Here is a 13,422-nt window from a genome sequence, read left to right as displayed (position 1 = left end):
CAATGTATGTTAAAATTTCACTTGTTTGGTGAAATAGTGTAAAAAGCTAATCTAAACCCTTTTGTGAGTTGACCATCAGGGGAAACTGTAAGGGGTCAGCTTTTGACCATTTCTTTCATCCGTTCATTGAAAACAGGTGTGTTAGTTGAAAAGTTGCTCTTCCAGTTGCAATAGTGAGCATTTGAATAAATGAATGCTCTGAAATATGCTTTGATCCTTTATTTATGGTCTTTGATCTTTAAGTGTAGTAAATAAATTTTAAAGTGTTCAAATAATTTTATTTTGTTAAAGTTTTCAAATTACATGTTTTTGTGTTCTGATATTTTAGGAAATTATATTTATTAAAGACTTTACATGCATAACTAACGAAATAATTTTTTTTAAAAAAATTAGTTAAATATAAGAATTATATGTATCAAATTGAAGTTCATTCAGGTTTAAACACATTTCTTAAGATATTTATTTGCATATTTTCTGAATCAAGTAAAAAAAAAATTTCATATAAAGCAACATGATATAGGAAACGAAAAAGTAAACAATGACCCCCCCCTCTATAAGTTAACCACTTGTCTAAGTTGACCACTAAAACAATGCACCACAAGTGGTCAACTTACACAAGTTTTCCTGTAGTATTAAAATGTGATTTGATTAAGAAGCAACAGGTAATTTAATGATGTTACATATAGAATACATAAGTTTAGTTTTATAAATTAGTTGGATTTAAAAACTATTTGAACTTTTTAATTACATAAAATACCTTTTTTGGGATTTACTCTCGATGTCTCAAAAACCTTGCTTTGTCAAAAAAATCCTTTTCCTTTATATTTTCACCTAATATTAATATCGATTCCGTGTCGAAGAGTTTCGTGTCTTGTCGAACTCTTTTCGAAGTAAAAAATGAATTATCAAGAATTATAAGAATTATCAATTTAATTACCAATTTTAATAAACTCTATTCATGCAAGTTTATTGTAAGCGAATTCTTTTATATTTTTGTTGCTTTTAAAAATGAATTATAATTGCTTTATTTAGACTTATTGTCAACTATTATCTTTATTAGGATTTATTATGTACTGTGACTCTACGTTTTAGAATACTATTTAAGAATTTATTGCTTTTTTTTTTATCTATTATTTTTTTTTTACTTTTTAGAGCATATATTTTTGAACTCATCTCGAAAACTCGCTACTTCGAAATTATTTTTAGCGTCCCTTCAACTTTGAGATATCGAGAGAAAAAGAACTTTTAGATATATATTCTTGTAACTCTATTAAAAGTAATATTACTGATTAAACTTGCTTTTTCAGGAAAAGTGTTTCTAAATTTTATTTGCTACGGTTTTAATTTATACTGAAATAATGTTTAAGTTTGTAACGTAAGCTTGAAAATTAAATCTAAGTTATTCAAAGTTTCAAAAGTATCAAGATCGATAGCTATATTAAAAAAAAAAATTGCTGTATTACAACTTTATATTTTTTACCTCTGAATACCTCAGGGTTTTACCATACAGTCAATCTAAACAAAAACGTACAAATTTATTTTGTAACTTTGGAGTTATGTTCACTTCACGAAGAAAAAAGTGGTTTTATAGTAGTGTTCGAAATGTATCAGTGTGAACTTAGTTATTAGTATTATAAAAGATTTTTTTGCAAGATACGTAAGTTTTTTTTTTAAAGCTGCTTCCAATCAGCAGGAAAGCTGCAAAGTAAGTCTATTTGTGTTTTTACTCAACTTATTTGGCACGATAGCCAAAGGTGGGCCAGAGGCCTCAGTTGCAGATTCCGCCAGGACAACTTGCTTTCACCCCTATCATTCTAAACAAGGCTATTTGAGGATATATATATATATATAGCGGACCCTCCATNATAATATAATATAATATAATATAATATAATATAATATAATATAATATAATATAATATAATATAATATAATATAATATAATATAATATAATATAATATAATATATCCCCTCAAATAGGTTGCGTTTTCCCCTATATATTTTAAGTTTGGCTCAATCAAACATTAAATAATCGCTGTTATTTTACCTTTCAATAGTAAATTATTAATTTTATTTTCCAGGAATTAAATGCCGTTGGTGAGCTTGTCAAGGCACCTGATTAATCTTGCACTGGTGCCCGATTGGACTCTCAATATAGCGCCAGATGGAAGTCGTAATTATGCTTCATCGTTCACGCTGCTGTGCCTGATGGCTTTGCTATGACACCTGATGAGTTTCGCTATAGCGCTTGGAGTAAGTACACTTTGCATTGCTTTATTTATTTTCATGATGATCTAAAATATTTTTAATTGAAAATATTTAAATTTTCCTTTCATCCTAACATCCTTTCATGACTATTACTAACTCGCTTAATCTTGAATTTTTAAAAAAATCTTCCTTCAAATCATAAATTACAAAGTTTGAATTGGTTAAAAGAAAGAAAGGTAGAAATATTAATTTCATATGAGAAAAAATTGATTGCAATGCTCGGTGCAAGCCGGATGCGGAATTCGTATCGACTGGCCATCGCTGGGATTCGAACTCTGTTCACCTTATTGGAAGGAGAACGCTCTATCCCCTGAGCCATCAGGGCTATGAATATTTTTGTAACCTCATTTTCCTGTGTCATTTTTTCTTATCATACTAGGATATGTATTGTCGCGGTTTAGAAGGTCCCCTCCCCCCAAGAAATATTATATTATTCCTATTTTTTTTAATAGGGTGTATTCTCGGATATGTGCAATTTTCTATGAAAGAAAGGGTAACTAGGAGTTGAAATAAAAAACCTGATGTAAACTTAAATTTGAAATCCGTTACGTACCCGTACCACGCATGCAACTGTATTTTTTTTTGAAGGCATGTTTAAATATAATTAAATTAAAATTATTGAATCAAAATCTTTCAATGGGATATATATATATACCACAACGTTCTTCTACACTTGTATCAATTTGTCGCCTTTTTCAGATGTAAGAAAAACTATATGAAGGGCAGCTAAACACTTCTACAGCTAAGGTCCTAGACACAACTCCAATTCAAAAGTGAGACAAAAACCTAAAATTTTATAAATTGTATTGAACTCCAAAATTTTTTGTTTTAAAGTAGAAATCGTATGTTACAAAAATAATTTCTGCAACTTTCTGCATTTACAAGGCACCATAAAAAGAACATTTTGAAGTGTATTTTATTCAATTCTTTCTATTAGTTCACAGTCTCCCAATATATCTTGTTCAAATTTTCAATCGTTAAATAAAATACTTTTTACGCATCGACTCAAGTTCAAATACATTTTTTTTACTTGATGTTAATACAGTTTTTTCAATTATTAATTTATTAATTAAATTTAATTTATTTTATATGAGAGAAATAATTTTATATATTTAATAAAAAGTAACTAAAATAAAAATTTTCTTTATTGACCTAAGTAGGAATTGACTTTATTATTTTTTTAAAATATACTTGTTTTTGTTATTAATAAACTGTTTACGTCTTGCTTTATATAAAATAATTGTTGCATTATATTGACCACACTTGTTTTGTAGAAAATAATTTTTTTTAAAAAATTAATTGGTTTAATATATTTTAAGAAAATTTGTTCAACTCCAGAGGAAATGTAGAGCTAAAAGATAATTGACTATTTTAATTGTTAAACAGAATTTGGAGTTTACGTGAAACAAACACAATTAGTAATTGGTGGAAAAAAAGGTATGTGATGCTGTTTTTTTGAGAATCACCTTCACTAAAAGCAAGCAATATTAAAAAAAAAAAGAAAATATAAGTCAATTCCTAGTTAGGTCAACGAAGAAAAATTTTGTTTTCGTAACTTTTTATTAAATAATAAAAATTTTTCCTCTCATATAAAACTGTACAAACATGAAGGTTCATCCATTACAAATTTAAAAAAATGTAATTTGAATGTAAAAATAAAAAGTATTCTATTAAATGATTGAAAATTTGAATGAGATATAGGAAGAGTGTGAACTAATAGTTGGAATTGAATAAACCCAATTTGTTATTAGTTGTAAGTTGTCACATCAAAATTATTTTGGCTTTGTCTAAATCGAAGTTTTTTGTGAGCATATTTATAGCGGTCTGTGTTACTGAAGAAAATAACTGCAGAGTGAAAGTCACAAATTCAAAATTAACTTAACCGAAAACATAAAATCGTTTTCTAATTGGTTGTAATTGTACCTTTCTAATTAGTTGTAATTGTAAAAAAATAGCATTGATAGAAAAAAAAAATAGCAAGGATAAAAGATTTAATGTATTTTAATTTCAAATACAAACATATGTGTCATGCTGAAATACGCATTACGTAATTCCTAACATTTATAAATAATACTCCTAATATTTACTCTTATCTTATTTAGTCCTTTTCCAAGTAAATAAAAATCATTAATATAATCAGTAATCTTTTAATATTACAACCTCGAATTGAGTTCAGAGTAAAATCTATTTTAAAAGGTAAAATACGCTATTTTTCGCACTTTCTTTACCGCCAACGAATTTGAATGCGTTTAGGATCAAAAGTATAAAGCCTTGACATACAATTTTTAACGATTAATAGCCAATACATGGATTCCTTAACTTTCCTTGTCGAAAACTATTTTAACGTACTCATGAGAGTTTTGATTTCTTGATAGACGGAGTTGTCCTGTATGGCTTAGCCCTGCAGCCACACCCTAAAGGCCATTTTATAAATTTATACGTACACAAAAAAATGAATCATTTTTGTGTACACTCAATTCAATGTTGTGGTATTAAAAGATAGCTGAATATATTAACACATATACCTATATTACCCAAAAGCAGTCAAAATGACTGCATTGTGAAAGAATAACTAATGTGTAAAGAAATTTGTTTAAAATTCATTTTTAATATTTTATTATTTATAGTTATATAAAAAGTTATTAGTAAATATTAACACTAAAAAAATAATATGTTGTGCAAAAAGTCACGAAATTCTAAGAAATTGTGTCTTTACATACATCGTTGTTTTCATCGGAATTAAAAAGTAGTCAAATTGACTTCCTTGAGCAATCTAGTGTCAATGATTTTTATTTACTGAGAAAAGAATTAAATAGGAAAATAGTTTAGTTTTTAAATGTTAGGAATTACGTTATGCGAATTTCAGTATTACAACAGGCCTCAGTTCTTGCAGCTTGTGATGATTTCACTAAATCGAAACAAAATTACAATTAAATTTCTTTTTTTAATATTTAGATTTTTTCTATACAAAGTATCAGAGCCGCGATGGCTCAGGGGATAGTGTTCTCCTTCCTATGAGGTGAACCGGGTTCCTATCCCAGCGATGGCAGGTATGTAAGAATTCCGCATCCGGCTTGCACCGACCGCAGTGCTGACGTGAAATATCTTCAGTGGTAGACTGGTTTGAGTCCCCTTGCCGTCTGGCTAACCGAGGAAGGTTCTCGTGATCTTCCTCTCCATGTAATGCAAATGCTGGTTAATTCCATCAAAAAGTGCTTCTCGAAGAAAAATTTCTCTCAATACTTTATCCATGAGTTCCCTTGTCTTCTGGATTGGTTCAAAATTACAAGGCTACGTAGTTGAAGATTAGTAGTTGTAAACCCAAAAATTGGGTCGGCTGTTCAACGACGATTATAAAATAAAATATATCAAGTAAAGGGCAAGTTTAGTGGTCGCCATTAGCTACGTACTGACTAAATAAAATTAAGTGGTACTCTATCCTTTCCACTCTTTAGTTCCTTCATAGACATTCAGCACATAATGCGTTTAATTTTAAAAACTTCTGCTTAGTTTTTTAATCAAGTGTTTGACAAATTGAATAATAATGAATTTCTTAAAAGGAGTCTTGAATAAAACTCTTTTTTTTTCCCTAACTTTTTCAAATGGAAGGATTTTATGTCTTCATTATCATTTGACATGATATTCACTGACCCTTTTTTGTCCTTATTTTCATTAACAATCCATTTCAACATCTTTTCAGATTTAGCTAACTTTGTTTTTTTATTATTGAAAGGCTGTAAAGTAGAATAAATTAATAACGTAAAGAAACTTATCAAGAAGTCGTCAGATTTTATTTCTTTGCTGAAACATGAAATGGGAAAAATCCGTGAGGTCTTTAGCTCACTCATACCAAATGACAATGGAACGGGAAGATTCACGGGATAGAACGATCGCCTTCAAATGAGGTGAACCCAGTTGAAATGAGTTATATGCAGGTTAATACGAATTCCGCAAGGAGATCGCACCGAACACAGTGCTGACGTAAAATATCCTCAGTGGTAGACGGATCTTGGGTTAAAGTCTCCTTGCCATCTGCCTAACCTAGGGAGGTTTTCGTGGTTTTCCTCTCCATGCAACGCAAATGAATGTTAATTTTATCAAAAAATCTCCACAAAAGCAAATTTCTCCCCAACTTGCTCCAGCAGTTAATTTGTCTTCTGGATTGGGTTCAAAATGACAAGGCTATGGAGTTGAACATTAGTAGTCGTAAACCCAAAAATTAAATCGGCTGTTCAACCATGGTAATAAAATAAAGAAATGAAACGTTAATCGTGAGAGACAAAAATATTAAATAAATTCCCAAAAGTTAATTTCCCCCCAAAAAAACTTCAGTAAAATAAAAATAAAATAAAAAAAAAAAAAANAAAAAAAAAAAAAAAAAAAAAAAAAAAAAAAAAAAAAACAGGACACTGATTGAAGATTAACTGAAAAAAAAAAAGGGAAATTGAAAAATGTAAATCAAACGCAAAAGATAAAAAAAGAAAGAAAAAATGAACAATGATAGAACAGAGAAAAAGCTGAAAGTAGCAGTTGCGGAACTTCTAACCTTAATATTTTATGTTTAATTAGGAGGCTCAATTTTCCAGCATAAGTTATTATATTTCATTCTGATGGAGAAATTTAAAATTGATTATGAGAAAAACCATTCTAAAATCAAACCTATTATATATTCTTTTTTCAATTTTTTATAATTATTTTTCCTTAAAGCATGATGTTATAACAGGGTACGTAGCATTTTTAAAAAGTGCTTAAAGGTTATTTTTGATTTACTTTTTTTAAAAGCCCTTAACACGTTGAATGCCACGCTAATTTTACATGGCTTGACCGTCTGGCCAAAAGGATTTTCTCAGTATGTATTGCATTAATTTCTTCAAACCATTTTAGTAACGATAATAATATAAAAAAATTAAAAGCATTAAAAATTTACTCGAATTATATGTTTCGAATAATCTTGGCTTCGCCGTGTACCCGTGACCCACTGTGGCACTAGGAACAAACTCAGTGCCGTTCACCGGTGACCCCCATGGCATTCAACTTGTTAAAAATGCTTTTTTTATTCGGGGTTTGTAATAAGTCCTTAATTTTCTATCTTTTAAAGCGAGAGTTTTTCCTTGCCGTGTGGACTGTTGTTTTAACTATTATAACATGATTTTTACTATTTTCTCTGCAGTATTTATCAGAAACTAGTTATTTTATCAGGATTAGGTAAAGTTTTTGAAAATTGTTTTTAAATTTTATTGATTTTATGTTTATATATTAAGAACTTTATGTATAGAAAAAATAATTTATTTTACTGCACAGATCCTAATTATGATTTTTTTTTTGGAAAGAGGTTAAAAATATTTTTTAAGTGCTTAAAAAGTACTTAAAAGGTGCATATTTTTTGCTGAATAATCTGGCTACGCACCCTGTATAATGACATAGTGTAGCTTTTTAAATAATTATATCATATAATTTTAATATTTTATAAACTAGGAAAATTTTTTTTTATATTACAATTTATAAACAAAATCATAATTAAGCTACTTTTAACGCAATAAGAATAATGGAAAGGAAAAAGTGGTTACCAATAAATCTACCTCTAGTGGTCAGTGGTCACCTGATAAATTTCCCAGTCATGCCCTTTTATAGGTATATCTTTTCTCCTTTTATAATAAATTAATGTTATCCAGGATTGCTTGAACTACATTTACTTTGATTTGACAAAACTATTTAACTTAAATATTGTTACAATCTTTATGTTCGTTAAAGCTTTTAAAATTTAATAAATAGCCGACAATAACTTTGAAACTTAACTTAATTTTCTTTTTTGTATGACTAAATATTTTTATTTTCTCATTTTTTATTAGGTTTTTTATTTTTAAAATTACTACAAAATTATTTTGAGAAATGAATTATTAATCCATAAAAATTAGAAATTTTTAAAAACGGTGCTGTTTTTTTTAATAGTTTATCAATAGCAAGTTTTATTATTTGCATATTAATTCAAATTCAGGCTAATCATTTTGAATTTAGTGTCATATCAAAACTTTTATTATGAATTGTATGATTTTCATTAATTTAATAAATCCAAATCTCTCTCCTCCCCTCCAGAACTGCTAAAGTGTACAGCATTTTTCTGTTAAATTTGTACAGCCTTCCGACACTTGCAGCGAACTGCATAACTAGGAATGAGTTAGAAAAAAATATTTATTTTAGTAATTTTTAGAAAACGGATTTTGAGATATTTACAGTTAAATCAAGTTGTCGCAAACTTGACCTAGTGTCAGAGGGTCAAACAGGAGATCAAATGAGATGTAATATTATTTATCATATTATTTAGTTTTCATTAAATTTTTTTTTTATTTGAATTTTATATTTGATTTGACAGTTGACTAAGTATTTGCTGAAATAGCTAATTGTTTTTTAAACCAACGTTTCTTTTAAGATTTATTGAAAAATAATTTGCTTTTGAAATCAATTTTTACTGAATATTTTCAATGAAACAATTGGATTTGGATTAATCAGGGCCCGTGATAAGGATTTCAAATTTTCAGCCAGTAAATTAGCCAAATATCAAAAGTATTCGCCAATTTTCGGAAGTCTTTGCCTAATGCAAATCTTAAAAATTTTTTATGATTAAATTTCTTGATTTGCTCTGAAAAATTTATTTTGACGTAATTTTGAAGATAATAATATATATTTATATTTCTTCCAGTTAAATATTTATATTTCGTTCCAGTGGAAAAAATCATTTGCCAATACTTTCACAAAAAGTAAAATTTTATCCCATTTGGCGAGAATGCTTAGCGGTGACCCTGATTAATGTAATATGATGTAACTAATTTACATACTTTTCAAAGTACCAGAAACAAATAATTTCTTAATAAATAAGGCATTCATTCAGTTACAAAATTGCAGTTTTTGGGTTCCTTGTAAACATTATTTATGCAAGATCTATTTATCTTGAGTATCCTGTTTATTTACTATCTTTCATTTTTATTTACAAATTTTGGAATTTCATATTGCCTAAAAATTATAAATATTAATTTATATTATAAATTTTTCCATGGACATTGTGTCTGCGACATTACTGTAGAAGTGGTGAGCTGCAATTGCTAATTTTGAGCCGCGATGGCTCAGGGGATAGAGCGTTTGCTTTCCAATGCGGCGAACCGGGTCCGAATCCCAGTCGATACGAATTCAGCACCCGGGTTGCGCCGACCACAGTGCTGATGTGAAATATCCTCAGTGGTAGACGGATCATGGGTTAGAGTCTCCTTGCTGTTAGGCTCACCATGGGAGGTTCTCATTGTCTTCCTCTCCATGTAACGCAAATGCGGGTTAGCTCCATCAAAAAATTGGGTCGGCTGTTCAACGACGGTTATTTAATAAAATTAAATTGTTAATTCTGATCAGCCCTTCTGATGGGATCCCAGACTACAAATTGGTATATGGATAGAATAATATAGTGGCAAAAAATATTTTTTTCGAAATTTTTTGAGGACACGTGTTAAGAGATGGAAATTTATGATTAAATCGAATCCCCTTTATGGTTGACCTAGCCTTAGAAGGTCGTATTTAGTATCGAATAAAAGGTCAAAGTTGGTATCGAATAAAACGTCAATTTCTTTTGCTTTGCAATGAAGTTTGAAATTTTCTTTTAATATAATTCGAAAGCTATGATGTGCTAGTATCCAGGCAATTGTCTATTACGCGGCCTAATTTTTTATTTCCCGGCTGAAAAAAATTTTAGCGTCTGGTCATTCAGTCCAGATACCCGGACCTAGGCAACATAATAAACATAAATTCGTGAGCTGTGAAGCACTCATTTATGTTCGGCGCTATCATTGATTAACAGTAACATTGAAACTGCTGCATGGAAATCCATGTACTCCACCAGTTTTTTTTGGATAGCCTGGTAGGTAGGGCCCATGTTCAACAGTTCGTGGATTCAATCCACACCGGCTGAAGACTTTCCGCGTTGTATATGGTGACTGATGCACGTTAAATCTGTCGAGTCAGAAAGTCCTCCATGTTCCCATAACGAATTATACCTCTGAGGGTACTGATCCAGAAGTTTTCTTGTCTTCTAGATTGGTTAAAAATTGCAAAGCTACTTAGTTTAACATTAGTAGTCGTAAACCCAAAAGTGGGTCGGCTACCTAACGATGGTTATAAAATAGAAGAATAAACTAGAGCCATGAACTAGTCAAACTAGGCTCAGGGGATAGAGCGATCGCTTTCTAATGAGGTGAATTGGGTTCGAATCTCAGCGAAGACTGGTCGATATGAAATCCGCATCCAGTTTTCACAGACCGCAGTGCTGACGTAAAATATTCTCAATGGTAGACGGATCATGCGTTAAATTCCCCTTGCAATCAGGGTCACCGTGGGAGGTTTTCGCTGTTTTCCCCTCAATGTAACGCAAATAGTGGGTTAGTTCCATCAGAAAGTCCACCATGAAGGATCTTGTCTTCTAGATTGGGTTCAAAATGACAAGGCTACGGGGTTGAACACTAGTAGTCATAAACCGAAAAAACTGTGTCGACTGTTCAACGATGGTTATGAAACAAAATAAACATACTAAAATAACTGTTTTAGGCATGACAAATTTATGGAAGAAGATTTTGGTAAATGGTTCGCTATAGAGAGGTGCCCGCTATAATACAAACCCTGAAATCTGATGAAGAGAACTATTATACCTTCAACTAATATGCGTTTTGCAAAATTTTTAGTGTAGACAATTAAACTAACATTTTCACAATTTTTTGATAATTTTTGCCAACATTTTAAAAGCCTCGCCACCAGAGAGCTTGAAAAAAAAAAGGTGACTTATGAATCATTTATGTGCAGTTGTGTGGAAAGAAGCTTTGAATAAAATTCACAAAACACAGAGTAATATATTAAAACATAAGCTTAGCTGCCACTAAAAGAAATTTAACCCAAAACGTAGAAAAGCTTTCTGTCGGGATAATTATGAAAGGCTTTCATACTTTTTTCCTCCGTCTCATCACATGGATCGTGTTTTTTCAATTCTTACTATTAGTTCACTCTGCCTATTACTTACTCAGTTTTTAATAGTTAATAGAATACTTTTTATTCACCCACTGCATCCCCATATACATTTTTTTGAACTTGTAGGGGATAATACTTGATGTTAATACAATTTTTTTAAAATATTAATTCATTCATAAGCAAGACGTTTTCGATGTCGAAAAAATGATTTTTTCAACCATATCGACGAGCCATTTTTTCTTAATATTAAATACATTTTAAAACTTTAAACTTTACATTTATGAAAACTACATATTAATATCATTCATCAACAATAAAAAGGAATTTAAAATGTTTATAAATTTAATTTTTATAAATATTTGAAAATTTAATGTATATATAATTTTTTTTTACCAGACATAGCTTTCGGTACGCTTAAAAAATTTTCTACATGAAATATCAGCAAAAAATTGGCATACACTCATGTAAATATGTTTGAACAATCAGGTGAAATAATTTGTTTCATAATATGTACAGAATATATTATATATAAGCAAAATAAATGTAGTATTTCAGAAAAAAAATGCAAAATTTCGTTCAAATTTTGAAAACCTTCCCCTGTACAACAAAATTATAATGAAAAAAATAAACTTTATATAGTTGATTAAATGTAAATAAGGTATATGTACAAGCATAGAAATTTTCATAACTTTACAATGATTTGTTTTTTGTACGAGCGTACCGAAAGTTATGTCTGGTAAAAAAAAAATTATATTTACATTAAATTTTCAAATTCTTATAAAAATTAAATTTATAAACATTTTAAATTCCTTTTTAATGTTATTGAATTAGATTAATATGTAGTTGTCATAAATGTAAAGTTTAAAGTTTTAAAATGTATTTAATATTAAGAAAAAATGGCTTGTCGATAAGGTTGAAAAAATCATTTTTTCGACATCGAAAACGTCTTGCTTCCCTTAAGAAAGGAATGAGCGAAAAACGAAATGGAATTTTCTGATGGGTTAAGCGTTAGTCATTGTTTTAAATTTCACTATAAGCGATTCAGTTTTTCACCTATTTTAAAAATAACATCTGTAATAATTTCTAACTTATAGCTCTGTTTGAACAAAAAAAATTAGTTTATTGCTCATATTTAATTATTTTATATTCGCTGCGTCAGATAAATTCAATAAAGAACAACATTACGTAGTAGCACGCGTGGTCTGCATCACCCAATTTATACTATTATATCTGCCTGATACCACATGCCTTTTTTTTTCTATTCCTGCTATTAGTTCACACTCTCCCTATTATCTTGTTCAAATTTTCAATCGTTCATAAAATACTTTTTATTCATTCATTCAAGTGTTCAAAGAAATTTTTTTTAAACTTATCGTTGACTTGATGTGAATACATTTTTTTTCACATACTAATTCATTCATTAAATTTAATTAATTTTAGTTTTGTATGGGATGAAAAATAGTAATTATTTAATAAAGTACCTGAAGTACAATTTTTTTTTGTTGACCCTAAGTAGGAATTTACTTTTTTTTTATATTACTTGTTTACACTGTGGGTTGTTTGGTATTTTTGTCAGAGTCCCCACTTAAACTCTAAAAAGAAATCTAACTCTAGAAAAGCCTTCCACATGAAAATGTTCCCTAGAACGGATTATAGGTTTCCTCATAAATAACACTAAGTTTAAATTAATAACTATAGTTCGTTCACCAGGAGTTGGCACTTGGCTCCGCCTTCATCACGTGGTTTCCGACGATACTAAACTGCTGTTTGTAGAAAATGCAACACCATGAAGGAATCATCAGAATCAAATGAAATATTATTTTAATAATGGATATAGGATATTATGCAAATTAATAAAGTTTCAGAGCCATCGCGCGTGCGTGGCGCGCGCAGCGCCCTCTGAATTGATGCTGAAAGCGTATAAATAAAGTGCTGTAGCGGGACGTTGAAAATAGTCTATGATTATTTGTTAGTGGCAAACGTTTAGTGAGACCTGAGTATGCCTCCACGACGGAAGAATAAGAAATTCAAGCAACTTACGGAGTTTGAACGAGGGAGGATAATCGGCCTTCGAGAAGGAGGATTTTCCTATCGCGCAATAGCAGCTCGTATGCAGCGGAACAGTTCCACAGTGATGCGAGTTTGGAAGCAGTGGA

General features: G+C 29.8%; 1 long non-coding RNA gene across 1 annotated transcript in view; it reads left to right on the top strand.

Moving 5' to 3' along the window:
• LOC107457118 (uncharacterized) overlaps nt 1-13,422 on the top strand; it is a 29,048-nt gene that overhangs the window by 10,174 nt on the left and 5,452 nt on the right. The window contains exon 2 of the long non-coding RNA XR_001585799.4: nt 2,083-2,254. This is a non-coding gene — a long non-coding RNA (uncharacterized lncRNA). The remainder of the gene's footprint in view (nt 1-2,082; nt 2,255-13,422) is intronic.

This window comes from Parasteatoda tepidariorum, chromosome 6, assembly GCF_043381705.1.
Source record: "Parasteatoda tepidariorum isolate YZ-2023 chromosome 6, CAS_Ptep_4.0, whole genome shotgun sequence".
Taxonomy (NCBI): domain Eukaryota; kingdom Metazoa; phylum Arthropoda; class Arachnida; order Araneae; family Theridiidae; genus Parasteatoda; species Parasteatoda tepidariorum.
Note: the sequence above shows the minus strand (reverse complement) of the source record. Positions and strands in the feature narration are given on the sequence as shown.